Source organism: Hoplias malabaricus, chromosome 11 (assembly GCF_029633855.1).
Source record: "Hoplias malabaricus isolate fHopMal1 chromosome 11, fHopMal1.hap1, whole genome shotgun sequence".
Taxonomy (NCBI): domain Eukaryota; kingdom Metazoa; phylum Chordata; class Actinopteri; order Characiformes; family Erythrinidae; genus Hoplias; species Hoplias malabaricus.
In genome coordinates, this window is record NC_089810.1 from 30,893,573 (window position 1) to 30,918,240 (window position 24,668).

General features: G+C 38.6%; 33 non-coding genes across 33 annotated transcripts; all 33 read right to left on the reverse strand.

The window, feature by feature from the left end:
• Nucleotides 1–301: 301 nt before the first annotated feature.
• On the reverse strand, nt 302–372 carry trnag-ccc (transfer RNA glycine (anticodon CCC)). Its single transcript has one exon. It is a non-coding gene; the product is annotated as a tRNA-Gly (tRNA).
• Nucleotides 373–1,024: 652 nt separating this feature from the next.
• On the reverse strand, nt 1,025–1,097 carry trnar-ucg (transfer RNA arginine (anticodon UCG)). Its single transcript has one exon. It is a non-coding gene; the product is annotated as a tRNA-Arg (tRNA).
• Nucleotides 1,098–1,721: 624 nt separating this feature from the next.
• Nucleotides 1,722–1,792, reverse strand: trnag-ccc (transfer RNA glycine (anticodon CCC)). The gene has a single exon. It is a non-coding gene; the product is annotated as a tRNA-Gly (tRNA).
• Nucleotides 1,793–2,445: 653 nt separating this feature from the next.
• On the reverse strand, nt 2,446–2,518 carry trnar-ucg (transfer RNA arginine (anticodon UCG)). The gene has a single exon. It is a non-coding gene; the product is annotated as a tRNA-Arg (tRNA).
• Nucleotides 2,519–3,142: 624 nt separating this feature from the next.
• Nucleotides 3,143–3,213, reverse strand: trnag-ccc (transfer RNA glycine (anticodon CCC)). Its single transcript has one exon. It is a non-coding gene; the product is annotated as a tRNA-Gly (tRNA).
• Nucleotides 3,214–3,867: 654 nt separating this feature from the next.
• Nucleotides 3,868–3,940, reverse strand: trnar-ucg (transfer RNA arginine (anticodon UCG)). The gene has a single exon. It is a non-coding gene; the product is annotated as a tRNA-Arg (tRNA).
• A 624-nt stretch (nt 3,941–4,564) lies between these two features.
• Nucleotides 4,565–4,635, reverse strand: trnag-ccc (transfer RNA glycine (anticodon CCC)). Its single transcript has one exon. It is a non-coding gene; the product is annotated as a tRNA-Gly (tRNA).
• A 654-nt stretch (nt 4,636–5,289) lies between these two features.
• trnar-ucg (transfer RNA arginine (anticodon UCG)) lies at nt 5,290–5,362 on the reverse strand. Its single transcript has one exon. It is a non-coding gene; the product is annotated as a tRNA-Arg (tRNA).
• Nucleotides 5,363–5,986: 624 nt separating this feature from the next.
• Nucleotides 5,987–6,057, reverse strand: trnag-ccc (transfer RNA glycine (anticodon CCC)). The gene has a single exon. It is a non-coding gene; the product is annotated as a tRNA-Gly (tRNA).
• Nucleotides 6,058–6,710: 653 nt separating this feature from the next.
• On the reverse strand, nt 6,711–6,783 carry trnar-ucg (transfer RNA arginine (anticodon UCG)). The gene has a single exon. It is a non-coding gene; the product is annotated as a tRNA-Arg (tRNA).
• Nucleotides 6,784–7,407: 624 nt separating this feature from the next.
• Nucleotides 7,408–7,478, reverse strand: trnag-ccc (transfer RNA glycine (anticodon CCC)). Its single transcript has one exon. It is a non-coding gene; the product is annotated as a tRNA-Gly (tRNA).
• Nucleotides 7,479–8,131: 653 nt separating this feature from the next.
• Nucleotides 8,132–8,204, reverse strand: trnar-ucg (transfer RNA arginine (anticodon UCG)). The gene has a single exon. It is a non-coding gene; the product is annotated as a tRNA-Arg (tRNA).
• Nucleotides 8,205–8,828: 624 nt separating this feature from the next.
• Nucleotides 8,829–8,899, reverse strand: trnag-ccc (transfer RNA glycine (anticodon CCC)). Its single transcript has one exon. It is a non-coding gene; the product is annotated as a tRNA-Gly (tRNA).
• A 652-nt stretch (nt 8,900–9,551) lies between these two features.
• trnar-ucg (transfer RNA arginine (anticodon UCG)) lies at nt 9,552–9,624 on the reverse strand. The gene has a single exon. It is a non-coding gene; the product is annotated as a tRNA-Arg (tRNA).
• Nucleotides 9,625–10,248: 624 nt separating this feature from the next.
• trnag-ccc (transfer RNA glycine (anticodon CCC)) lies at nt 10,249–10,319 on the reverse strand. Its single transcript has one exon. It is a non-coding gene; the product is annotated as a tRNA-Gly (tRNA).
• A 654-nt stretch (nt 10,320–10,973) lies between these two features.
• Nucleotides 10,974–11,046, reverse strand: trnar-ucg (transfer RNA arginine (anticodon UCG)). Its single transcript has one exon. It is a non-coding gene; the product is annotated as a tRNA-Arg (tRNA).
• A 624-nt stretch (nt 11,047–11,670) lies between these two features.
• On the reverse strand, nt 11,671–11,741 carry trnag-ccc (transfer RNA glycine (anticodon CCC)). Its single transcript has one exon. It is a non-coding gene; the product is annotated as a tRNA-Gly (tRNA).
• A 653-nt stretch (nt 11,742–12,394) lies between these two features.
• trnar-ucg (transfer RNA arginine (anticodon UCG)) lies at nt 12,395–12,467 on the reverse strand. The gene has a single exon. It is a non-coding gene; the product is annotated as a tRNA-Arg (tRNA).
• Nucleotides 12,468–13,091: 624 nt separating this feature from the next.
• trnag-ccc (transfer RNA glycine (anticodon CCC)) lies at nt 13,092–13,162 on the reverse strand. The gene has a single exon. It is a non-coding gene; the product is annotated as a tRNA-Gly (tRNA).
• Nucleotides 13,163–13,815: 653 nt separating this feature from the next.
• trnar-ucg (transfer RNA arginine (anticodon UCG)) lies at nt 13,816–13,888 on the reverse strand. The gene has a single exon. It is a non-coding gene; the product is annotated as a tRNA-Arg (tRNA).
• A 625-nt stretch (nt 13,889–14,513) lies between these two features.
• On the reverse strand, nt 14,514–14,584 carry trnag-ccc (transfer RNA glycine (anticodon CCC)). Its single transcript has one exon. It is a non-coding gene; the product is annotated as a tRNA-Gly (tRNA).
• A 652-nt stretch (nt 14,585–15,236) lies between these two features.
• On the reverse strand, nt 15,237–15,309 carry trnar-ucg (transfer RNA arginine (anticodon UCG)). The gene has a single exon. It is a non-coding gene; the product is annotated as a tRNA-Arg (tRNA).
• A 624-nt stretch (nt 15,310–15,933) lies between these two features.
• trnag-ccc (transfer RNA glycine (anticodon CCC)) lies at nt 15,934–16,004 on the reverse strand. The gene has a single exon. It is a non-coding gene; the product is annotated as a tRNA-Gly (tRNA).
• Nucleotides 16,005–17,157: 1,153 nt separating this feature from the next.
• Nucleotides 17,158–17,228, reverse strand: trnag-ccc (transfer RNA glycine (anticodon CCC)). The gene has a single exon. It is a non-coding gene; the product is annotated as a tRNA-Gly (tRNA).
• Nucleotides 17,229–17,880: 652 nt separating this feature from the next.
• Nucleotides 17,881–17,953, reverse strand: trnar-ucg (transfer RNA arginine (anticodon UCG)). The gene has a single exon. It is a non-coding gene; the product is annotated as a tRNA-Arg (tRNA).
• A 624-nt stretch (nt 17,954–18,577) lies between these two features.
• Nucleotides 18,578–18,648, reverse strand: trnag-ccc (transfer RNA glycine (anticodon CCC)). The gene has a single exon. It is a non-coding gene; the product is annotated as a tRNA-Gly (tRNA).
• A 652-nt stretch (nt 18,649–19,300) lies between these two features.
• Nucleotides 19,301–19,373, reverse strand: trnar-ucg (transfer RNA arginine (anticodon UCG)). Its single transcript has one exon. It is a non-coding gene; the product is annotated as a tRNA-Arg (tRNA).
• Nucleotides 19,374–19,997: 624 nt separating this feature from the next.
• Nucleotides 19,998–20,068, reverse strand: trnag-ccc (transfer RNA glycine (anticodon CCC)). Its single transcript has one exon. It is a non-coding gene; the product is annotated as a tRNA-Gly (tRNA).
• A 652-nt stretch (nt 20,069–20,720) lies between these two features.
• On the reverse strand, nt 20,721–20,793 carry trnar-ucg (transfer RNA arginine (anticodon UCG)). The gene has a single exon. It is a non-coding gene; the product is annotated as a tRNA-Arg (tRNA).
• Nucleotides 20,794–21,417: 624 nt separating this feature from the next.
• trnag-ccc (transfer RNA glycine (anticodon CCC)) lies at nt 21,418–21,488 on the reverse strand. Its single transcript has one exon. It is a non-coding gene; the product is annotated as a tRNA-Gly (tRNA).
• Nucleotides 21,489–22,140: 652 nt separating this feature from the next.
• trnar-ucg (transfer RNA arginine (anticodon UCG)) lies at nt 22,141–22,213 on the reverse strand. The gene has a single exon. It is a non-coding gene; the product is annotated as a tRNA-Arg (tRNA).
• A 624-nt stretch (nt 22,214–22,837) lies between these two features.
• trnag-ccc (transfer RNA glycine (anticodon CCC)) lies at nt 22,838–22,908 on the reverse strand. The gene has a single exon. It is a non-coding gene; the product is annotated as a tRNA-Gly (tRNA).
• Nucleotides 22,909–24,256: 1,348 nt separating this feature from the next.
• On the reverse strand, nt 24,257–24,327 carry trnag-ccc (transfer RNA glycine (anticodon CCC)). Its single transcript has one exon. It is a non-coding gene; the product is annotated as a tRNA-Gly (tRNA).
• Nucleotides 24,328–24,668: the final 341 nt, after the last annotated feature.

Below are 24,668 nucleotides of genomic sequence, written 5' to 3' on the forward strand. Positions count from 1 at the left end.
GCCAACGATTTTTAATGGCTGGGACTTAATTCGATTAAGACAAGATGGTTTACTTGTGAATGTATTCCCTCTAGTCACATATCAGTTAGCACTAACAGGACGAGGCGACACAATAGTCAGTACAGAGATATTGTGGTAATCATTAGGGCACTGGGAACATAAAAGCACAGAAGTAAAGAAAATTTTCGCTGTAGATATTGCTTTCTCACCTGAAAGAGCACAATAATATTCACACCTGTGTTTAGCATTTGGGAATACATTTTGTCTTGTTTTACAAAGTCATGAAAAGGAACCCATTGGATGCGCCAGCCGGGAATCGAACCCGGGTTAGAAGAATGGGAATCTTGCATGATACCACTACACCACTGGCACTTGATTAACAGCAAAATTTTGGATCCTATGTGTACATTTATTAACAGATTACATTCTCTTTTTACAGTACATCTCCAAGTGCAGATTGACGTTTAGTTTATGGTCACCAAGATGTGTGATTTAGATTGATATGCCGGTATTAGTGATTTGAGATTCCAAGGTCTACATTTTCAACCAAAAACTTTTTTTTTCCATTACATAAAAACAGATTCAAATAGGGTTCCTACAGACAATTTGTAGCCCAAAATAGATTTCAATTTATCCTGTTTCCCCTGAGACAAGAGTGGATTGACATATTCAAAAATTCAGATGATTTGGTCAGTGCTGAATTCAGCTAAAAATCAATACCTGCTCTCAAGAATAATGCAAAATAGCAGGACATAATATTTACTGTCTTGAAAAGAACGCAATGTTACTTTTCACGTTTTATAAGATTGCGCTCATTGAAATCACTCAGAAATAAACGTGTGGACAAAGATTTAGGCTGTGGCACATAATATGGCAATTCTTGCAGTTTGTGTCCTGTCAATACAATTCCTCTTAAAGATAAGACTGCCCAAGGAATCATGCAGAGGATTTTATAGAAAGTCCATAGACCAATGCGGCTGAACGCCATTAGGCATGATATGCTTTTTCCATCTAATTTATAAGTTGACCCAGATGGGACTCCAACCCACAATCCTCAGCTCCGAAGGCTGATGCCTTATCCATTAGGCCACTGGGCCTCTGCACTAATTGATAAAGTTGTAACAAGCTTTATATGTGCTCATGCATCTGTTTACTCATGTCCTTTGGCTTTCACGCGGACTTGGCTATGCCATTTCCTTCATCACAATGTTGTGCACTTTGAAATTCACTTAAAAATAAAGTTGAGGACAAGAGAGTAGAGGTTGCAAGAGGCAGGCGATGAGCTTAATCTGTCTGGTGAGCTGAGCTCTATGGCTGTTGTTACTGAGTGTAAAATTCCGCCTACCTCATAACAACTTTCGTTGACTTAAGACAGCTGTGTCTCTTGCAGTTCATTCAGAATATAGATCTTGGAACCAAAGCCAACGATTTTTAATGGCTGGGACTTAATTCGATTAAGACAAGATGGTTTACTTGTGAATGTATTCCCTCTAGTCACATATCAGTTAGCACTAACAGGACGAGGCGACACAATAGTCAGTACAGAGATATTGTGGTAATCATTAGGGCACTGGGAACATAAAAGCACAGAAGTAAAGAAAATTTTCGCTGTAGATATTGCTTTCTCACCTGAAAGAGCACAATAATATTCACACCTGTGTTTAGCATTTGGGAATACATTTTGTCTTGTTTTACAAAGTCATGAAAAGGAACCCATTGGATGCGCCAGCCGGGAATCGAACCCGGGTTAGAAGAATGGGAATCTTGCATGATACCACTACACCACTGGCACTTGATTAACAGCAAAATTTTGGATCCTATGTGTACATTTATTAACAGATTACATTCTCTTTTTACAGTACATCTCCAAGTGCAGATTGACGTTTAGTTTATGGTCACCAAGATGTGTGATTTAGATTGATATGCCGGTATTAGTGATTTGAGATTCCAAGGTCTACATTTTCAACCAAAAACTTTTTTTTTTCCATTACATAAAAACAGATTCAAATAGGGTTCCTACAGACAATTTGTAGCCCAAAATAGATTTCAATTTATCCTGTTTCCCCTGAGACAAGAGTGGATTGACATATTCAAAAATTCAGATGATTTGGTCAGTGCTGAATTCAGCTAAAAATCAATACCTGCTCTCAAGAATAATGCAAAATAGCAGGACATAATATTTACTGTCTTGAAAAGAACGCAATGTTACTTTTCACGTTTTATAAGATTGCGCTCATTGAAATCACTCAGAAATAAACGTGTGGACAAAGATTTAGGCTGTGGCACATAATATGGCAATTCTTGCAGTTTGTGTCCTGTCAATACAATTCCTCTTAAAGATAAGACTGCCCAAGGAATCATGCAGAGGATTTTATAGAAAGTCCATAGACCAATGCGGCTGAACGCCATTAGGCATGATATGCTTTTTCCATCTAATTTATAAGTTGACCCAGATGGGACTCGAACCCACAATCCTCAGCTCCGAAGGTTGATGCCTTATCCATTAGGCCACTGGGCCTCTGCGCTAGTTAATAAAATTGTAACAAGCTTTATATGTGCTCATGCATCTGTTTACTCATGTCCTTTGGCTTTCACGCGGACTTGGCTATGCCATTTCCTTCATCACAATGTTGTTAACTTTGAAATTCACTTAAAAATAAAGTTGAGGACAAGAGAGTAGAGGTTGCAAGAGGCAGGCGATGAGCTTAATCTGTCTGGTGAGCTGAGCTGTATGGCTGTTGTTACTGAGTGTAAAATTCCGCCTACCTCATAACAACTTTCGTTGACTTAAGACAGCTGTGTCTCTTGCAGTTCATTCAGAATATAGATCTTGGAACCAAAGCCAACGATTTTTAATGGCTGGGACTTAATTCGATTAAGACAAGATGGTTTACTTGTGAATGTATTCCCTCTAGTCACATATCAGTTAGCACTAACAGGACGAGGCGACACAATAGTCAGTACAGAGATATTGTGGTAATCATTAGGGCACTGGGAACATAAAAGCACAGAAGTAAAGAAAATTTTCGCTGTAGATATTGCTTTCTCACCTGAAAGAGCACAATAATATTCACACCTGTGTTTAGCATTTGGCAATACATTTTGTCTTGTTTTACAAAGTCATGAAAAGGAACCCATTGGATGCGCCAGCCGGGAATCGAACCCGGGTTACAAGAATGGGAATCTTGCATGATACCACTACACCACTGGCACTTGATTAACAGCAAAATTTTGGATCCTATGTGTACACTTATTAACAGATTACATTCTCTTTTTACAGTACATCTCCAAGTGCAGATTGAAGTTTAGTTTATGGTCACCAAGATGTGTGATTTAGATTGATATGCCGGTATTAGTGATTTGAGATTCCAAGGTCTACATTTTCAACCAAAAACTTTTTTTTTTTCCATTACATAAAAACAGATTCAAATAGGGTTCCTACAGACAATTTGTAGCCCAAAATAGATTTCAATTTATCCTGTTTCCCCTGAGACAAGAGTGGATTGACATATTCAAAAATTCAGATGATTTGGTCAGTGCTGAATTCAGCTAAAAATCAATACCTGCTCTCAAGAATAATGCAAAATAGCAGGACATAATATTTACTGTCTTGAAAAGAACGCAATGTTACTTTTCACGTTTTATAAGATTGCGCTCATTGAAATCACTCAGAAATAAACGTGTGGACAAAGATTTAGGCTGTGGCACATAATATGGCAATTCTTGCAGTTTGTGTCCTGTCAATACAATTCCTCTTAAAGATAAGACTGCCCAAGGAATCATGCAGAGGATTTTATAGAAAGTCCATAGACCAATGCGGCTGAGCGCCATTAGGCATGATATGCTTTTTCCATCTAATTTATAAGTTGACCCAGATGGGACTCCAACCCACAATCCTCAGCTCCGAAGGCTGATGCCTTATCCATTAGGCCACTGGGCCTCTGCACTAATTGATAAAGTTGTAACAAGCTTTATATGTGCTCATGCATCTGTTTACTCATGTCCTTTGGCTTTCACAAGGACTTGGCTATGCCATTTCCTTCATCACAATGTTGTGCACTTTGAAATTCACTAAAAAATAAAGTTGAGGACAAGAGAGTAGAGGTTGCAAGAGGCAGGCGATGAGCTTAATCTGTCTGGTGAGCTGAGCTCTATGGCTGTTGTTACTGAGTGTAAAATTCCGCCTACCTCATAACAACTTTCGTTGACTTAAGACAGCTGTGTCTCTTGCAGTTCATTCAGAATATAGATCTTGGAACCAAAGCCAACGATTTTTAATGGCTGGGACTTAATTCGATTAAGACAAGATGGTTTACTTGTGAATGTATTCCCTCTAGTCACATATCAGTTAGCACTAACAGGACGAGGCGACACAATAGTCAGTACAGAGATATTGTGGTAATCATTAGGGCACTGGGAACATAAAAGCACAGAAGTAAAGAAAATTTTCGCTGTAGATATTGCTTTCTCACCTGAAAGAGCACAATAATATTCACACCTGTGTTTAGCATTTGGCAATACATTTTGTCTTGTTTTACAAAGTCATGAAAAGGAACCCATTGGATGCGCCAGCTGGGAATCGAACCCGGGTTACAAGAATGGGAATCTTGCATGATACCACTACACCACTGGCACTTGATTAACAGCAAAATTTTGGATCCTATGTGTACACTTATTAACAGATTACATTCTCTTTTTACAGTACATCTCCAAGTGCAGATTGAAGTTTAGTTTATGGTCACCAAGATGTGTGATTTAGATTGATATGCCGGTATTAGTGATTTGAGATTCCAAGGTCTACATTTTCAACCAAAAACTTTTTTTTTTTCCATTACATAAAAACAGATTCAAATAGGGTTCCTACAGACAATTTGTAGCCCAAAATAGATTTCAATTTATCCTGTTTCCCCTGAGACAAGAGTGGATTGACATATTCAAAAATTCAGATGATTTGGTCAGTGCTGAATTCAGCTAAAAATCAATACCTGCTCTCAAGAATAATGCAAAATAGCAGGACATAATATTTACTGTCTTGAAAAGAACGCAATGTTACTTTTCACGTTTTATAAGATTGCGCTCATTGAAATCACTCAGAAATAAACGTGTGGACAAAGATTTAGGCTGTGGCACATAATATGGCAATTCTTGCAGTTTGTGTCCTGTCAATACAATTCCTCTTAAAGATAAGACTGCCCAAGGCATCATGCAGAGGATTTTATAGAAAGTCCATAGACCAATGCGGCTGAACGCCATTAGGCATGATATGCTTTTTCCATCTAATTTATAAGTTGACCCAGATGGGACTCCAACCCACAATCCTCAGCTCCGAAGGCTGATGCCTTATCCATTAGGCCACTGGGCCTCTGCACTAATTGATAAAGTTGTAACAAGCTTTATATGTGCTCATGCATCTGTTTACTCATGTCCTTTGGCTTTCACGCGGACTTGGCTATGCCATTTCCTTCATCACAATGTTGTGCACTTTGAAATTCACTTAAAAATAAAGTTGAGGACAAGAGAGTAGAGGTTGCAAGAGGCAGGCGATGAGATTAATCTGTCTGGTGAGCTGAGCTCTATGGCTGTTGTTACTGAGTGTAAAATTCCACCTACCTCATAACAACTTTCGTTGACTTAAGACAGCTGTGTCTCTTGCAGTTCATTCAGAATATAGATCTTGGAACCAAAGCCAACGATTTTTAATGGCTGGGACTTAATTCGATTAAGACAAGATGGTTTACTTGTGAATGTATTCCCTCTAGTCACATATCAGTTAGCACTAACAGGACGAGGCGACACAATAGTCAGTACAGAGATATTGTGGTAATCATTAGGGCACTGGGAACATAAAAGCACAGAAGTAAAGAAAATTTTCGCTGTAGATATTGCTTTCTCACCTGAAAGAGCACAATAATATTCACACCTGTGTTTAGCATTTGGCAATACATTTTGTCTTGTTTTACAAAGTCATGAAAAGGAACCCATTGGATGCGCCAGCTGGGAATCGAACCCGGGTTACAAGAATGGGAATCTTGCATGATACCACTACACCACTGGCACTTGATTAACAGCAAAATTTTGGATCCTATGTGTACACTTATTAACAGATTACATTCTCTTTTTACAGTACATCTCCAAGTGCAGATTGAAGTTTAGTTTATGGTCACCAAGATGTGTGATTTAGATTGATATGCCGGTATTAGTGATTTGAGATTCCAAGGTCTACATTTTCAACCAAAAACTTTTTTTTTTCCATTACATAAAAACAGATTCAAATAGGGTTCCTACAGACAATTTGTAGCCCAAAATAGATTTCAATTTATCCTGTTTCCCCTGAGACAAGAGTGGATTGACATATTCAAAAATTCAGATGATTTGGTCAGTGCTGAATTCAGCTAAAAATCAATACCTGCTCTCAAGAATAATGCAAAATAGCAGGACATAATATTTACTGTCTTGAAAAGAACGCAATGTTACTTTTCACGTTTTATAAGATTGCGCTCATTGAAATCACTCAGAAATAAACGTGTGGACAAAGATTTAGGCTGTGGCACATAATATGGCAATTCTTGCAGTTTGTGTCCTGTCAATACAATTCCTCTTAAAGATAAGACTGCCCAAGGAATCATGCAGAGGATTTTATAGAAAGTCCATAGACCAATGCGGCTGAACGCCATTAGGCATGATATGCTTTTTCCATCTAATTTATAAGTTGACCCAGATGGGACTCGAACCCACAATCCTCAGCTCCGAAGGCTGATGCCTTATCCATTAGGCCACTGGGCCTCTGCACTAATCGATAAAGTTGTAACAAGCTTTATATGTGCTCATGCATCTGTTTACTCATGTCCTTTGGCTTTCACGAGGACTTGGCTATGCCATTTCCTTCCTCACAATGTTGTGCACTTTGAAATTCACTAAAAAATAAAGTTGAGGACAAGAGAGTAGAGGTTGCAAGAGGCAGGCGATGAGCTTAATCTGTCTGGTGAGCTGAGCTCTATGGCTGTTGTTACTGAGTGTAAAATTCCGCCTACCTCATAACAACTTTCGTTGACTTAAGACAGCTGTGTCTCTTGCAGTTCATTCAGAATATAGATCTTGGAACCAAAGCCAACGATTTTTAATGGCTGGGACTTAATTCGATTAAGACAAGATGGTTTACTTGTGAATGTATTCCCTCTAGTCACATATCAGTTAGCACTAACAGGACGAGGCGACACAATAGTCAGTACAGAGATATTGTGGTAATCATTAGGGCACTGGGAACATAAAAGCACAGAAGTAAAGAAAATTTTCGCTGTAGATATTGCTTTCTCACCTGAAAGAGCACAATAATATTCACACCTGTGTTTAGCATTTGGCAATACATTTTGTCTTGTTTTACAAAGTCATGAAAAGGAACCCAGTGGATGCGCCAGCCGGGAATCGAACCCGGGTTACAAGAATGGGAATCTTGCATGATACCACTACACCACTGGCACTTGATTAACAGCAAAATTTTGGATCCTATGTGTACATTTATTAACAGATTACATTCTCTTTTTACAGTACATCTCCAAGTGCAGATTGAAGTTTAGTTTATGGTCACCAAGATGTGTGATTTAGATTGATATGCCGGTATTAGTGATTTGAGATTCCAAGGTCTACATTTTCAACCAAAAACTTTTTTTTTTCCATTACATAAAAACAGATTCAAATAGGGTTCCTACAGACAATTTGTAGCCCAAAATAGATTTCAATTTATCCTGTTTCCCCTGAGACAAGAGTGGATTGACATATTGAAAAATTCAGATGATTTGGTCAGTGCTGAATTCAGCTAAAAATCAATACCTGCTCTCAAGAATAATGCAAAATAGCAGGACATAATATTTACTGTCTTGAAAAGAACGCAATGTTACTTTTCACGTTTTATAAGATTGCGCTCATTGAAATCACTCAGAAATAAACGTGTGGACAAAGATTTAGGCTGTGGCACATAATATGGCAATTCTTGCAGTTTGTGTCCTGTCAATACAATTCCTCTTAAAGATAAGACTGCCCAAGGAATCATGCAGAGGATTTTATAGAAAGTCCATAGACCAATGCGGCTGAACGCCATTAGGCATGATATGCTTTTTCCATCTAATTTATAAGTCGACCCAGATGGGACTCGAACCCACAATCCTCAGCTCCGAAGGCTGATGCCTTATCCATTAGGCCACTGGGCCTCTGCACTAATTGATAAAGTTGTAACAAGCTTTATATGTGCTCATGCATCTGTTTACTCATGTCCTTTGGCTTTCACGAGGACTTGGCTATGCCATTTCCTTCCTCACAATGTTGTGCACTTTGAAATTCACTAAAAAATAAAGTTGAGGACAAGAGAGTAGAGGTTGCAAGAGGCAGGCGATGAGCTTAATCTGTCTGGTGAGCTGAGCTCTATGGCTGTTGTTACTGAGTGTAAAATTCCGCCTACCTCATAACAACTTTCGTTGACTTAAGACAGCTGTGTCTCTTGCAGTTCATTCAGAATATAGATCTTGGAACCAAAGCCAACGATTTTTAATGGCTGGGACTTAATTCGATTAAGACAAGATGGTTTACTTGTGAATGTATTCCCTCTAGTCACATATCAGTTAGCACTAACAGGACGAGGCGACACAATAGTCAGTACAGAGATATTGTGGTAATCATTAGGGCACTGGGAACATAAAAGCACAGAAGTAAAGAAAATTTTCGCTGTAGATATTGCTTTCTCACCTGAAAGAGCACAATAATATTCACACCTGTGTTTAGCATTTGGCAATACATTTTGTCTTGTTTTACAAAGTCATGAAAAGGAACCCAGTGGATGCGCCAGCCGGGAATCGAACCCGGGTTACAAGAATGGGAATCTTGCATGATACCACTACACCACTGGCACTTGATTAACAGCAAAATTTTGGATCCTATGTGTACATTTATTAACAGATTACATTCTCTTTTTACAGTACATCTCCAAGTGCAGATTGACGTTTAGTTTATGGTCACCAAGATGTGTGATTTAGATTGATATGCCGGTATTAGTGATTTGAGATTCCAAGGTCTACATTTTCAACCAAAAACTTTTTTTTTCCATTACATAAAAACAGATTCAAATAGGGTTCCTACAGACAATTTGTAGCCCAAAATAGATTTCAATTTATCCTGTTTCCCCTGAGACAAGAGTGGATTGACATATTCAAAAATTCAGATGATTTGGTCAGTGCTGAATTCAGCTAAAAATCAATACCTGCTCTCAAGAATAATGCAAAATAGCAGGACATAATATTTACTGTCTTGAAAAGAACGCAATGTTACTTTTCACGTTTTATAAGATTGCGCTCATTGAAATCACTCAGAAATAAACGTGTGGACAAAGATTTAGGCTGTGGCACATAATATGGCAATTCTTGCAGTTTGTGTCCTGTCAATACAATTCCTCTTAAAGATAAGACTGCCCAAGGAATCATGCAGAGGATTTTATAGAAAGTCCATAGACCAATGCGGCTGAACGCCATTAGGCATGATATGCTTTTTCCATCTAATTTATAAGTTGACCCAGATGGGACTCGAACCCACAATCCTCAGCTCCGAAGGCTGATGCCTTATCCATTAGGCCACTGGGCCTCTGCACTAATCGATAAAGTTGTAACAAGCTTTATATGTGCTCATGCATCTGTTTACTCATGTCCTTTGGCTTTCACGAGGACTTGGCTATGCCATTTCCTTCCTCACAATGTTGTGCACTTTGAAATTCACTAAAAAATAAAGTTGAGGACAAGAGAGTAGAGGTTGCAAGAGGCAGGCGATGAGCTTAATCTGTCTGGTGAGCTGAGCTCTATGGCTGTTGTTACTGAGTGTAAAATTCCGCCTACCTCATAACAACTTTCGTTGACTTAAGACAGCTGTGTCTCTTGCAGTTCATTCAGAATATAGATCTTGGAACCAAAGCCAACGATTTTTAATGGCTGGGACTTAATTCGATTAAGACAAGATGGTTTACTTGTGAATGTATTCCCTCTAGTCACATATCAGTTAGCACTAACAGGACGAGGCGACACAATAGTCAGTACAGAGATATTGTGGTAATCATTAGGGCACTGGGAACATAAAAGCACAGAAGTAAAGAAATTTTTCGCAGTAGATATTGCTTTCTCACCTGAAAGAGCACAATAATATTCCCACCTGTGTTTAGCATTTGGCAATACATTTTGTCTTGTTTTACAAAGTCATGAAAAGGAACCCATTGGATGCGCCAGCCGGGAATCGAACCCGGGTTACAAGAATGGGAATCTTGCATGATACCACTACACCACTGGCACTTGATTAACAGCAAAATTTTGGATCCTATGTGTACACTTATTAACAGATTACATTCTCTTTTTACAGTACATCTCCAAGTGCAGATTGAAGTTTAGTTTATGGTCACCAAGATGTGTGATTTAGATTGATATGCCGGTATTAGTGATTTGAGATTCCAAGGTCTACATTTTCAACCAAAAACTTTTTTTTTTTCCATTACATAAAAACAGATTCAAATAGGGTTCCTACAGACAATTTGTAGCCCAAAATAGATTTCAATTTATCCTGTTTCCCCTGAGACAAGAGTGGATTGACATATTCAAAAATTCAGATGATTTGGTCAGTGCTGAATTCAGCTAAAAATCAATACCTGCTCTCAAGAATAATGCAAAATAGCAGGACATAATATTTACTGTCTTGAAAAGAACGCAATGTTACTTTTCACGTTTTATAAGATTGCGCTCATTGAAATCACTCAGAAATAAACGTGTGGACAAAGATTTAGGCTGTGGCACATAATATGGCAATTCTTGCAGTTTGTGTCCTGTCAATACAATTCCTCTTAAAGATAAGACTGCCCAAGGAATCATGCAGAGGATTTTATAGAAAGTCCATAGACCAATGCGGCTGAGCGCCATTAGGCATGATATGCTTTTTCCATCTAATTTATGAGTTGACCCAGATGGGACTCGAACCCACAATCCTCAGCTCCGAAGGCTGATGCCTTATCCATTAGGCCACTGGGCCTCTGCACTAATTGATCAAGTTGTAACAAGCTTTATATGTGCTCATGCATCTGTTTACTCATGTCCTTTGGCTTTCACGAGGACTTGGCTATGCCATTTCCTTCATCACAATGTTGTGCACTTTGAAATTCACTAAAAAATAAAGTTGAGGACAAGAGAGTAGAGGTTGCAAGAGGCAGGCGATGAGCTTAATCTGTCTGGTGAGCTGAGCTCTATGGCTGTTGTTACTGAGTGTAAAATTCCGCCTACCTCATAACAACTTTCGTTGACTTAAGACAGCTGTGTCTCTTGCAGTTCATTCAGAATATAGATCTTGGAACCAAAGCCAACGATTTTTAATGGCTGGGACTTAATTCGATTAAGACAAGATGGTTTACTTGTGAATGTATTCCCTCTAGTCACATATCAGTTAGCACTAACAGGACGAGGCGACACAATAGTCAGTACAGAGATATTGTGGTAATCATTAGGGCACTGGGAACATAAAAGCACAGAAGTAAAGAAAATTTTCACTGTAGATATTGCTTTCTCACCTGAAAGAGCACAATAATATTCACACCTGTGTTTAGCATTTGGCAATACATTTTGTCTTGTTTTACAAAGTCATGAAAAGGAACCCATTGGATGCGCCAGCTGGGAATCGAACCCGGGTTACAAGAATGGGAATCTTGCATGATACCACTACACCACTGGCACTTGATTAACAGCAAAATTTTGGATCCTATGTGTACACTTATTAACAGATTACATTCTCTTTTTACAGTACATCTCCAAGTGCAGATTGAAGTTTAGTTTATGGTCACCAAGATGTGTGATTTAGATTGATATGCCGGTATTAGTGATTTGAGATTCCAAGGTCTACATTTTCAACCAAAAACTTTTTTTTTTCCATTACATAAAAACAGATTCAAATAGGGTTCCTACAGACAATTTGTAGCCCAAAATAGATTTCAATTTATCCTGTTTCCCCTGAGACAAGAGTGGATTGACATATTCAAAAATTCAGATGATTTGGTCAGTGCTGAATTCAGCTAAAAATCAATACCTGCTCTCAAGAATAATGCAAAATAGCAGGACATAATATTTACTGTCTTGAAAAGAACGCAATGTTACTTTTCACGTTTTATAAGATTGCGCTCATTGAAATCACTCAGAAATAAACGTGTGGACAAAGATTTAGGCTGTGGCACATAATATGGCAATTCTTGCAGTTTGTGTCCTGTCAATACAATTCCTCTTAAAGATAAGACTGCCCAAGGAATCATGCAGAGGATTTTATAGAAAGTCCATAGACCAATGCGGCTGAGCGCCATTAGGCATGATATGCTTTTTCCATCTAATTTATAAGTTGACCCAGATGGGACTCGAACCCACAATCCTCAGCTCCGAAGGCTGATGCCTTATCCATTAGGCCACTGGGCCTCTGCACTAATTGATCAAGTTGTAACAAGCTTTATATGTGCTCATGCATCTGTTTACTCATGTCCTTTGGCTTTCACGAGGACTTGGCTATGCCATTTCCTTCATCACAATGTTGTGCACTTTGAAATTCACTAAAAAATAAAGTTGAGGACAAGAGAGTAGAGGTTGCAAGAGGCAGGCGATGAGCTTAATCTGTCTGGTGAGCTGAGCTCTATGGCTGTTGTTACTGAGTGTAAAATTCCGCCTACCTCATAACAACTTTCGTTGACTTAAGACAGCTGTGTCTCTTGCAGTTCATTCAGAATATAGATCTTGGAACCAAAGCCAACGATTTTTAATGGCTGGGACTTAATTCGATTAAGACAAGATGGTTTACTTGTGAATGTATTCCCTCTAGTCACATATCAGTTAGCACTAACAGGACGAGGCGACACAATAGTCAGTACAGAGATATTGTGGTAATCATTAGGGCACTGGGAACATAAAAGCACAGAAGTAAAGAAAATTTTCGCTGTAGATATTGCTTTCTCACCTGAAAGAGCACAATAATATTCACACCTGTGTTTAGCATTTGGCAATACATTTTGTCTTGTTTTACAAAGTCATGAAAAGGAACCCAGTGGATGCGCCAGCCGGGAATCGAACCCGGGTTACAAGAATGGGAATCTTGCATGATACCACTACACCACTGGCACTTGATTAACAGCAAAATTTTGGATCCTATGTGTACACTTATTAAGAGATTACATTCTCTTTTTACAGTACATCTCCAAGTGCAGATTGACGTTTAGTTTATGGTCACCAAGATGTGTGATTTAGATTGATATGCCGGTATTAGTGATTTGAGATTCCAAGGTCTACATTTTCAACCAAAAACTTTTTTTTTTCCATTACATAAAAACAGATTCAAATAGGGTTCCTACAGATAATTTGTAGCCCAAAATAGATTTCAATTTATCCTGTTTCCCCTGAGACAAGAGTGGATTGACATATTCAAAAATTCAGATGATTTGGTCAGTGCTGAATTCAGCTAAAAATCAATACCTGCTCTCAAGAATAATGCAAAATAGCAGGACATAATATTTACTGTCTTGAAAAGAACGCAATGTTACTTTTCACGTTTTATAAGATTGCGCTCATTTAAATCACTCAGAAATAAACGTGTGGACAAAGATTTAGGCTGTGGCACATAATATGGCAATTCTTGCAGTTTGTGTCCTGTCAATACAATTCCTCTTAAAGATAAGACTGCCCAAGGAATCATGCAGAGGATTTTATAGAAAGTCCATAGACCAATGCGGCTGAGCGCCATTAGGCATGATATGCTTTTTCCATCTAATTAATAAGTTGACCCAGATGGGACTCGAACCCACAATCCTCAGCTCCGAAGGCTGATGCCTTATCCATTAGGCCACTGGGCCTCTGCACTAATTGATAAAGTTGTAACAAGCTTTATATGTGCTCATGCATCTGTTTACTCATGTCCTTTGGCTTTCACGAGGACTTGGCTATGCCATTTCCTTCATCACAATGTTGTGCACTTTGAAATTCACTAAAAAAATAAAGTTGAGGACAAGAGAGTAGAGGTTGCAAGAGGCAGGCGATGAGCTTAATCTGTCTGGTGAGCTGAGCTCTATGGCTGTTGTTACTGAGTGTAAAATTCCGCCTACCTCATAACAACTTTCGTTGACTTAAGACAGCTGTGTCTCTTGCAGTTCATTCAGAATATAGATCTTGGAACCAAAGCCAACGATTTTTAATGGCTGGGACTTAATTCGATTAAGACAAGATGGTTTACTTGTGAATGTATTCCCTCTAGTCACATATCAGTTAGCACTAACAGGACGAGGCGACACAATAGTCAGTACAGAGATATTGTGGTAATCATTAGGGCACTGGGAACATAAAAGCACAGAAGTAAAGAAAATTTTCGCTGTAGATATTGCTTTCTCACCTGAAAGAGCACAATAATATTCCCACCTGTGTTTAGCATTTGGCAATACATTTTGTCTTGTTTTACAAAGTCATGAAAAGGAACCCAGTGGATGCGCCAGCCGGGAATCGAACCCGGGTTACAAGAATGGGAATCTTGCATGATACCACTACACCACTGGCACTTGATTAACAGCAAAATTTTGGATCCTATGTGTACATTTATTAACAGATTACATTCTCTTTTTACAGTACATCTCCAAGTGCAGATTGAAGTTTAGTTTATGGTCACCAAGATGTGTGATTTAGATTGATATGCCGGTATTAGTGATTTGAGATTCCAAGGTCTACATTTTCAACCAAAAACTTTTTTTTTCCATTACATAAAAACAGATTCAAATAGGGTTCCTACAGACAATTTGTAGCCCAAAATAGATTTCAATTTATCCTGTTTCCCCTGAGACAAGAGTGGATTGACATATTCAAAAATTCAGATGATTTGGTCAGTGCTGAATTCAGCTAAAAATCAATACCTGCTCTCAAGAATAATGCAAAATAGCAGGACATAATATTTACTGTCTTGAAAAGAACGCAATGTTACTTTTCACGTTTTATAAGATTGCGCTCATTGAAATCACTCAGAAATAAACGTGTGGACAAAGATTTAGGCTGTGGCACATAATATGGCAATTCTTGCAGTTTGTGTCCTGTCAATACAATTCCTCTTAAAGATAAGACTGCCCAAGGAATCATGCAGAGGATTTTATAGAAAGTCCATAGACCAATGCGGCTGAACGCCATTAGGCATGATATGCTTTTTCCATCTAATTTATAAGTTGACCCAGATGGGACTCGAACCCACAATCCTCAGCTCCGAAGGCTGATGCCTTATCCATTAGGCCACTGGGCCTCTGCACTAATTGATAAAGTTGTAACAAGCTTTATATGTGCTCATGCATCTGTTTACTCATGTCCTTTGGCTTTCACGAGGACTTGGCTATGCCATTTCCTTCATCACAATGTTGTGCACTTTGAAATTCACTAAAAAATAAAGTTGAGGACAAGAGAGTAGAGGTTGCAAGAGGCAGGCGATGAGCTTAATCTGTCTGGTGAGCTGAGCTCTATGGCTGTTGTTACTGAGTGTAAAATTCCGCCTACCTCATAACAACTTTCGTTGACTTAAGACAGCTGTGTCTCTTGCAGTTCATTCAGAATATAGATCTTGGAACCAAAGCCAACGATTTTTAATGGCTGGGACTTAATTCGATTAAGACAAGATGGTTTACTTGTGAATATATTCCCTCTAGTCACATATCAGTTAGCACTAACAGGACGAGGCGACACAATAGTCAGTACAGAGATATTGTGGTAATCATTAGGGCACTGGGAACATAAAAGCACAGAAGTAAAGAAAATTTTCGCTGTAGATATTGCTTTCTCACCTGAAAGAGCACAATAATATTCAAACCTGTGTTTAGCATTTGGCAATACATTTTGTCTTGTTTTACAAAGTCATGAAAAGGAACCCATTGGATGCGCCAGCCGGGAATTGAACCCGGGTTACAAGAATGGGAATCTTGCATGATACCACTACACCACTGGCACTTGATTAACAGCAAAATTTTGGATCCTATGTGTACACTTATTAACAGATTACATTCTCTTTTTACAGTACATCTCCAAGTGCAGATTGAAGTTTAGTTTATGGTCACCAAGATGTGTGATTTAGATTGATATGCCGGTATTAGTGATTTGAGATTCCAAGGTCTACATTTTCAACCAAAAACTTTTTTTTTCCATTACATAAAAACAGATTCAAATAGGGTTCCTACAGACAATTTGTAGCCCAAAATAGATTTCAATTTATCCTGTTTCCCCTGAGACAAGAGTGGATTGACATATTCAAAAATTCAGATGATTTGGTCAGTGCTGAATTCAGCTAAAAATCAATACCTGCTCTCAAGAATAATGCAAAATAGCAGGACATAATATTTACTGTCTTGAAAAGAACGCAATGTTACTTTTCACGTTTTATAAGATTGCGCTCATTGAAATCACTCAGAAATAAACGTGTGGACAAAGATTTAGGCTGTGGCACATAATATGGCAATTCTTGCAGTTTGTGTCCTGTCAATACAATTCCTCTTAAAGATAAGACTGCCCAAGGAATCATGCAGAGGATTTTATAGAAAGTCCATAGACCAATGCGGCTGAACGCCATTAGGCATGATATGCTTTTTCCATCTAATTTATAAGTTGACCCAGATGGGACTCGAACCCACAAACAAGAGAGTAGAGGTTGCAAGAGGCAGGCGATGAGCTTAATCTGTCTGGTGAGCTGAGCTCTATGGCTGTTGTTACTGAGTGTAAAATTCCGCCTACCTCATAACAACTTTCGTTGACTTAAGACAGCTGTGTCTCTTGCAGTTCATTCAGAATATAGATCTTGGAACCAAAGCCAACGATTTTTAATGGCTGGGACTTAATTCGATTAAGACAAGATGGTTTACTTGTGAATGTATTCCCTCTAGTCACATATCAGTTAGCACTAACAGGACGAGGCGACACAATAGTCAGTACAGAGATATTGTGGTAATCATTAGGGCACTGGGAACATAAAAGCACAGAAGTAAAGAAAATTTTCGCTGTAGATATTGCTTTCTCACCTGAAAGAGCACAATAATATTCACACCTGTGTTTAGCATTTGGCAATACATTTTGTCTTGTTTTACAAAGTCATGAAAAGGAACCCAGTGGATGCGCCAGCCGGGAATCGAACCCGGGTTACAAGAATGGGAATCTTGCATGATACCACTACACCACTGGCACTTGATTAACAGCAAAATTTTGGATCCTATGTGTACATTTATTAACAGATTACATTCTCTTTTTACAGTACATCTCCAAGTGCAGATTGACGTTTAGTTTATGGTCACCAAGATGTGTGATTTAGATTGATATGCCGGTATTAGTGATTTGAGATTCCAAGGTCTACATTTTCAACCAAAAACTTTTTTTTTCCATTACATAAAAACAGATTCAAATAGGGTTCCTACAGACAATTTGTAGCCCAAAATAGATTTCAATTTATCCTGTTTCCCCTGAGACAAGAGTGGATTGACATATTCAAAAATTCAGATGATTTGGTCAGTGCTGAATTCAGCTAAAAATCAATACCTGCTCTCAAGAATAATGCAAAATAGCAGGACATAATATTTACTGTCTTGAAAAGAACGCAATGTTACTTTTCACGTTTTATAAGATTGCGCTCATTGAAATCACTCAGAAATAAACGTGTGGACAAAGATTTAGGCTGTGGCACATAATATGGCAATTCTTGCAGTTTGTGTCCTGTCAATACAATTCCTCTTAAAGATAAGTCTGCCCAAGGAATCATGCAGAGGATTTTATAGAAAGTCCATAGACCAATGCGGCTGAACGCCATTAGGCATGATATGCTTTTTCCATCTAATTTATAAGTCGACCCAGATGGGACTCGAACCCACAATCCTCAGCTCCGAAGGCTGATGCCTTATCCATTAGGCCACTGGGCCTCTGCACTAATTGATAAAGTTGTAACAAGCTTTATATGTGCTCATGCATCTGTTTACTCATGTCCTTTGGCTTTCACGAGGACTTGGCTATGCCATTTCCTTCCTCACAATGTTGTGCACTTTGAAATTCACTAAAAAATAAAGTTGAGGACAAGAGAGTAGAGGTTGCAAGAGGCAGGCGATGAGCTTAATCTGTCTGGTGAGCTGAGCTCTATGGCTGTTGTTACTGAGTGTAAAATTCCGCCTACCTCATAACAACTTTCGTTGACTTAAGACAGCTGTGTCTCTTGCAGTTCATTCAGAATATAGATCTTGGAACCAAAGCCAACGATTTTTAATGGCTGGGACTTAATTCGATTAAGACAAGATGGTTTACTTGTGAATGTATTCCCTCTAGTCACATATCAGTTAGCACTAACAGGACGAGGCGACACAATAGTCAGTACAGAGATATTGTGGTAATCATTAGGGCACTGGGAACATAAAAGCACAGAAGTAAAGAAAATTTTCGCTGTAGATATTGCTTTCTCACCTGAAAGAGCACAATAATATTCACACCTGTGTTTAGCATTTGGCAATACATTTTGTCTTGTTTTACAAAGTCATGAAAAGGAACCCAGTGGATGCGCCAGCCGGGAATCGAACCCGGGTTACAAGAATGGGAATCTTGCATGATACCACTACACCACTGGCACTTGATTAACAGCAAAATTTTGGATCCTATGTGTACATTTATTAACAGATTACATTCTCTTTTTACAGTACATCTCCAAGTGCAGATTGACGTTTAGTTTATGGTCACCAAGATGTGTGATTTAGATTGATATGCCGGTATTAGTGATTTGAGATTCCAAGGTCTACATTTTCAACCAAAAACTTTTTTTTTCCATTACATAAAAACAGATTCAAATAGGGTTCCTACAGACAATTTGTAGCCCAAAATAGATTTCAATTTATCCTGTTTCCCCTGAGACAAGAGTGGATTGACATATTCAAAAATTCAGATGATTTGGTCAGTGCTGAATTCAGCTAAAAATCAATACCTGCTCTCAAGAATAATGCAAAATAGCAGGACATAATATTTACTGTCTTGAAAAGAACGCAATGTTACTTTTCACGTTTTATAAGATTGCGCTCATTGAAATCACTCAGAAATAAACGTGTGGACAAAGATTTAGGCTGTGGCACATAATATGGCAATTCTTGCAGTTTGTGTCCTGTCAATACAATTCCTCTTAAAGATAAGACTGCCCAAGGAATCATGCAGAGGATTTTATAGAAAGTCCATAGACCAATGCGGCTGAACGCCATTAGGCATGATATGCTTTTTCCATCTAATTTATAAGTTGACCCAGATGGGACTCGAACCCACAATCCTCAGCTCCGAAGGCTGATGCCTTATCCATTAGGCCACTGGGCCTCTGCACTAATCGATAAAGTTGTAACAAGCTTTATATGTGCTCATGCATCTGTTTACTCATGTCCTTTGGCTTTCACGAGGACTTGGCTATGCCATTTCCTTCCTCACAATGTTGTGCACTTTGAAATTCACTAAAAAATAAAGTTGAGGACAAGAGAGTAGAGGTTGCAAGAGGCAGGCGATGAGCTTAATCTGTCTGGTGAGCTGAGCTCTATGGCTGTTGTTACTGAGTGTAAAATTCCGCCTACCTCATAACAACTTTCGTTGACTTAAGACAGCTGTGTCTCTTGCAGTTCATTCAGAATATAGATCTTGGAACCAAAGCCAACGATTTTTAATGGCTGGGACTTAATTCGATTAAGACAAGATGGTTTATTTGTGAATGTATTCCCTCTAGTCACATATCAGTTAGCACTAACAGGACGAGGCGACACAATAGTCAGTACAGAGATATTGTGGTAATCATTAGGGCACTGGGAACATAAAAGCACAGAAGTAAAGAAAATTTTCGCTGTAGATATTGCTTTCTCACCTGAAAGAGCACAATAATATTCACACCTGTGTTTAGCATTTGGCAATACATTTTGTCTTGTTTTACAAAGTCATGAAAAGGAACCCAGTGGATGCGCCAGCCGGGAATCAAACCCGGGTTACAAGAATGGGAATCTTGCATGATACCACTACACCACTGGCACTTGATTAACAGCAAAATTTTGGATCCTATGTGTACACTTATTAACAGATTACATTCTCTTTTTACAGTACATCTCCAAGTGCAGATTGAAGTTTAGTTTATGGTCACCAAGATGTGTGATTTAGATTGATATGCCGGTATTAGTGATTTGAGATTCCAAGGTCTACATTTTCAACCAAAAACTTTTTTTTTCCATTACATAAAAACAGATTCAAATAGGGTTCCTACAGACAATTTGTAGCCCAAAATAGATTTCAATTTATCCTGTTTCCCCTGAGACAAGAGTGGATTGACATATTCAAAAATTCAGATGATTTGGTCAGTGCTGAATTCAGCTAAAAATCAATACCTGCTCTCAAGAATAATGCAAAATAGCAGGACATAATATTTACTGTCTTGAAAAGAACGCAATGTTACTTTTCACGTTTTATAAGATTGCGCTCATTGAAATCACTCAGAAATAAACGTGTGGACAAAGATTTAGGCTGTGGCACATAATATGGCAATTCTTGCAGTTTGTGTCCTGTCAATACAATTCCTCTTAAAGATAAGACTGCCCAAGGAATCATGCAGAGGATTTTATAGAAAGTCCATAGACCAATGCGGCTGAACGCCATTAGGCATGATATGCTTTTTCCATCTAATTTATAAGTTGACCCAGATGGGACTCGAACCCACAATCCTCAGCTCCGAAGGCTGATGCCTTATCCATTAGGCCACTGGGCCTCTGCACTAATCGATAAAGTTGTAACAAGCTTTATATGTGCTCATGCATCTGTTTACTCATGTCCTTTGGCTTTCACGAGGACTTGGCTATGCCATTTCCTTCCTCACAATGTTGTGCACTTTGAAATTCACTAAAAAATAAAGTTGAGGACAAGAGAGTAGAGGTTGCAAGAGGCAGGCGATGAGCTTAATCTGTCTGGTGAGCTGAGCTCTATGGCTGTTGTTACTGAGTGTAAAATTCCGCCTACCTCATAACAACTTTCGTTGACTTAAGACAGCTGTGTCTCTTGCAGTTCATTCAGAATATAGATCTTGGAACCAAAGCCAACGATTTTTAATGGCTGGGACTTAATTCGATTAAGACAAGATGGTTTATTTGTGAATGTATTCCCTCTAGTCACATATCAGTTAGCACTAACAGGACGAGGCGACACAATAGTCAGTACAGAGATATTGTGGTAATCATTAGGGCACTGGGAACATAAAAGCACAGAAGTAAAGAAAATTTTCGCTGTAGATATTGCTTTCTCACCTGAAAGAGCACAATAATATTCACACCTGTGTTTAGCATTTGGCAATACATTTTGTCTTGTTTTACAAAGTCATGAAAAGGAACCCAGTGGATGCGCCAGCCGGGAATCAAACCCGGGTTACAAGAATGGGAATCTTGCATGATACCACTACACCACTGGCACTTGATTAACAGCAAAATTTTGGATCCTATGTGTACACTTATTAACAGATTACATTCTCTTTTTACAGTACATCTCCAAGTGCAGATTGAAGTTTAGTTTATGGTCACCAAGATGTGTGATTTAGATTGATATGCCGGTATTAGTGATTTGAGATTCCAAGGTCTACATTTTCAACCAAAAACTTTTTTTTTCCATTACATAAAAACAGATTCAAATAGGGTTCCTACAGACAATTTGTAGCCCAAAATAGATTTCAATTTATCCTGTTTCCCCTGAGACAAGAGTGGATTGACATATTCAAAAATTCAGATGATTTGGTCAGTGCTGAATTCAGCTAAAAATCAATACCTGCTCTCAAGAATAATGCAAAATAGCAGGACATAATATTTACTGTCTTGAAAAGAACGCAATGTTACTTTTCACGTTTTATAAGATTGCGCTCATTGAAATCACTCAGAAATAAACGTGTGGACAAAGATTTAGGCTGTGGCACATAATATGGCAATTCTTGCAGTTTGTGTCCTGTCAATACAATTCCTCTTAAAGATAAGACTGCCCAAGGAATCATGCAGAGGATTTTATAGAAAGTCCATAGACCAATGCGGCTGAACGCCATTAGGCATGATATGCTTTTTCCATCTAATTTATAAGTTGACCCAGATGGGACTCGAACCCACAATCCTCAGCTCCGAAGGCTGATGCCTTATCCATTAGGCCACTGGGCCTCTGCCCTAATCGATAAAGTTGTAACAAGCTTTATATGTGCTCATGCATCTGTTTACTCATGTCCTTTGGCTTTCACGAGGACTTGGCTATGCCATTTCCTTCCTCACAATGTTGTGCACTTTGAAATTCACTAAAAAATAAAGTTGAGGACAAGAGAGTAGAGGTTGCAAGAGGCAGGCGATGAGCTTAATCTGTCTGGTGAGCTGAGCTCTATGGCTGTTGTTACTGAGTGTAAAATTCCGCCTACCTCATAACAACTTTCGTTGACTTAAGACAGCTCTGTCTCTTGCATTTCATTCAGAATATAGATCTTGGAACCAAAGCCAACGATTTTTAATGGCTGGGACTTAATTCGATTAAGACAAGATGGTTTACTTGTGAATGTATTCCCTCTAGTCACATATCAGTTAGCACTAACAGGACGAGGCGACACAATAGTCAGTACAGAGATATTGTGGTAATCATTAGGGCACTGGGAACATAAAAGCACAGAAGTAAAGAAAATTTTCGCTGTAGATATTGCTTTCTCACCTGAAAGAGCACAATAATATTCACACCTGTGTTTAGCATTTGGCAATACATTTTGTCTTGTTTTACAAAGTCATGAAAAGGAACCCAGTGGATGCGCCAGCCGGGAATCGAACCCGGGTTACAAGAATGGGAATCTTGCATGATACCACTACACCACTGGCACTTGATTAACAGCAAAATTTTGGATCCTATGTGTACATTTATTAACAGATTACATTCTCTTTTTACAGTACATCTCCAAGTGCAGATTGACGTTTAGTTTATGGTCACCAAGATGTGTGATTTAGATTGATATGCCGGTATTAGTGATTTGAGATTCCAAGGTCTACATTTTCAACCAAAAACTTTTTTTTCCATTACATAAAAACAGATTCAAATAGGGTTCCTACAGACAATTTGTAGCCCAAAATAGATTTCAATTTATCCTGTTTCCCCTGAGACAAGAGTGGATTGACATATTCAAAAATTCAGATGATTTGGTCAGTGCTGAATTCAGCTAAAAATCAATACCTGCTCTCAAGAATAATGCAAAAGAGTAGGACATAATATTTACTGTCTTGAAAAGAACGCAATGTTACTTTTCACGTTTTATAAGATTGCGCTCATTGAAATCATTCAGAAATAAACGTGTGGACAAAGATTTAGGCTGTGGCACATAATATGGCAATTCTTGCAGTTTGTGTCCTGTCAATACAATTCCTCTTAAAGATAAGACTGCCCAAGGAATCATGCAGAGGATTTTATAGAAAGTCCATAGACCAATGCGGCTGAACGCCATTAGGCATGATATGCTTTTTCCATCTAATTTATAAGTTGACCCAGATGGACCTCGAACCCACAATGCTCAGCTCCGAAGGCTGATGCCTTATCCATTAGGCCACTGGGCCTCTGCACTAATTGATCAAGTTGTAACAAGCTTTATATGTGCTCATGCATCTGTTTACTCATGTCCTTTGGCTTTCACGAGGACTTGGCTATGCCATTTCCTTCATCACAATGTTGTGCACTTTGAAATTCACTAAAAAATAAAGTTGAGGACAAGAGAGTAGAGGTTGCAAGAGGCAGGCGATGAGCTTAATCTGTCTGGTGAGCTGAGCTCTATGGCTGTTGTTACTGAGTGTAAAATTCCGCCTACCTCATAACAACTTTCGTTGACTTAAGACAGCTGTGTCCCTTGCAGTTCATTCAGAATATAGATCTTGGAACCAAAGCCAACGATTTTTAATGGCTGGGACTTAATTCGATTAAGACAAGATGGTTTACTTGTGAATGTATTCCCTCTAGTCACATATCAGTTAGCACTAACAGGACAAGGCGACACAATAGTCAGTACAGAGATATTGTGGTAATCATTAGGGCACTGGGAACATAAAAGCACAGAAGTAAAGAAAATTTTCGCTGTAGATATTGCTTTCTCACCTGAAAGAGCACAATAATATTCACACCTGTGTTTAGCATTTGGCAATACATTTTGTCTTGTTTTACAAAGTCATGAAAAGGAACCCAGTGGATGCGCCAGCCGGGAATTGAACCTGGGTTACAAGAATGGGAATCTTGCATGATACCACTACACCACTGGCACTTGATTAACAGCAAAATTTTGGATCCTATGTGTACATTTATTAACAGATTACATTCTCTTTTTACAGTACATCTCCAAGTGCAGATTGACGTTTAGTTTATGGTCACCAAGATGTGTGATTTAGATTGATATGCCGGTATTAGTGATTTGAGATTCCAAGGTCTACATTTTCAACCAAAAACTTTTTTTTTCCATTACATAAAAACAGATTCAAATAGGGTTCCTACAGACAATTTGTAGCCCAAAATAGATTTCAATTTATCCTGTTTCCCCTGAGACAAGAGTGGATTGACATATTCAAAAATTCAGATGATTTGGTCAGTGCTGAATTCAGCTAAAAA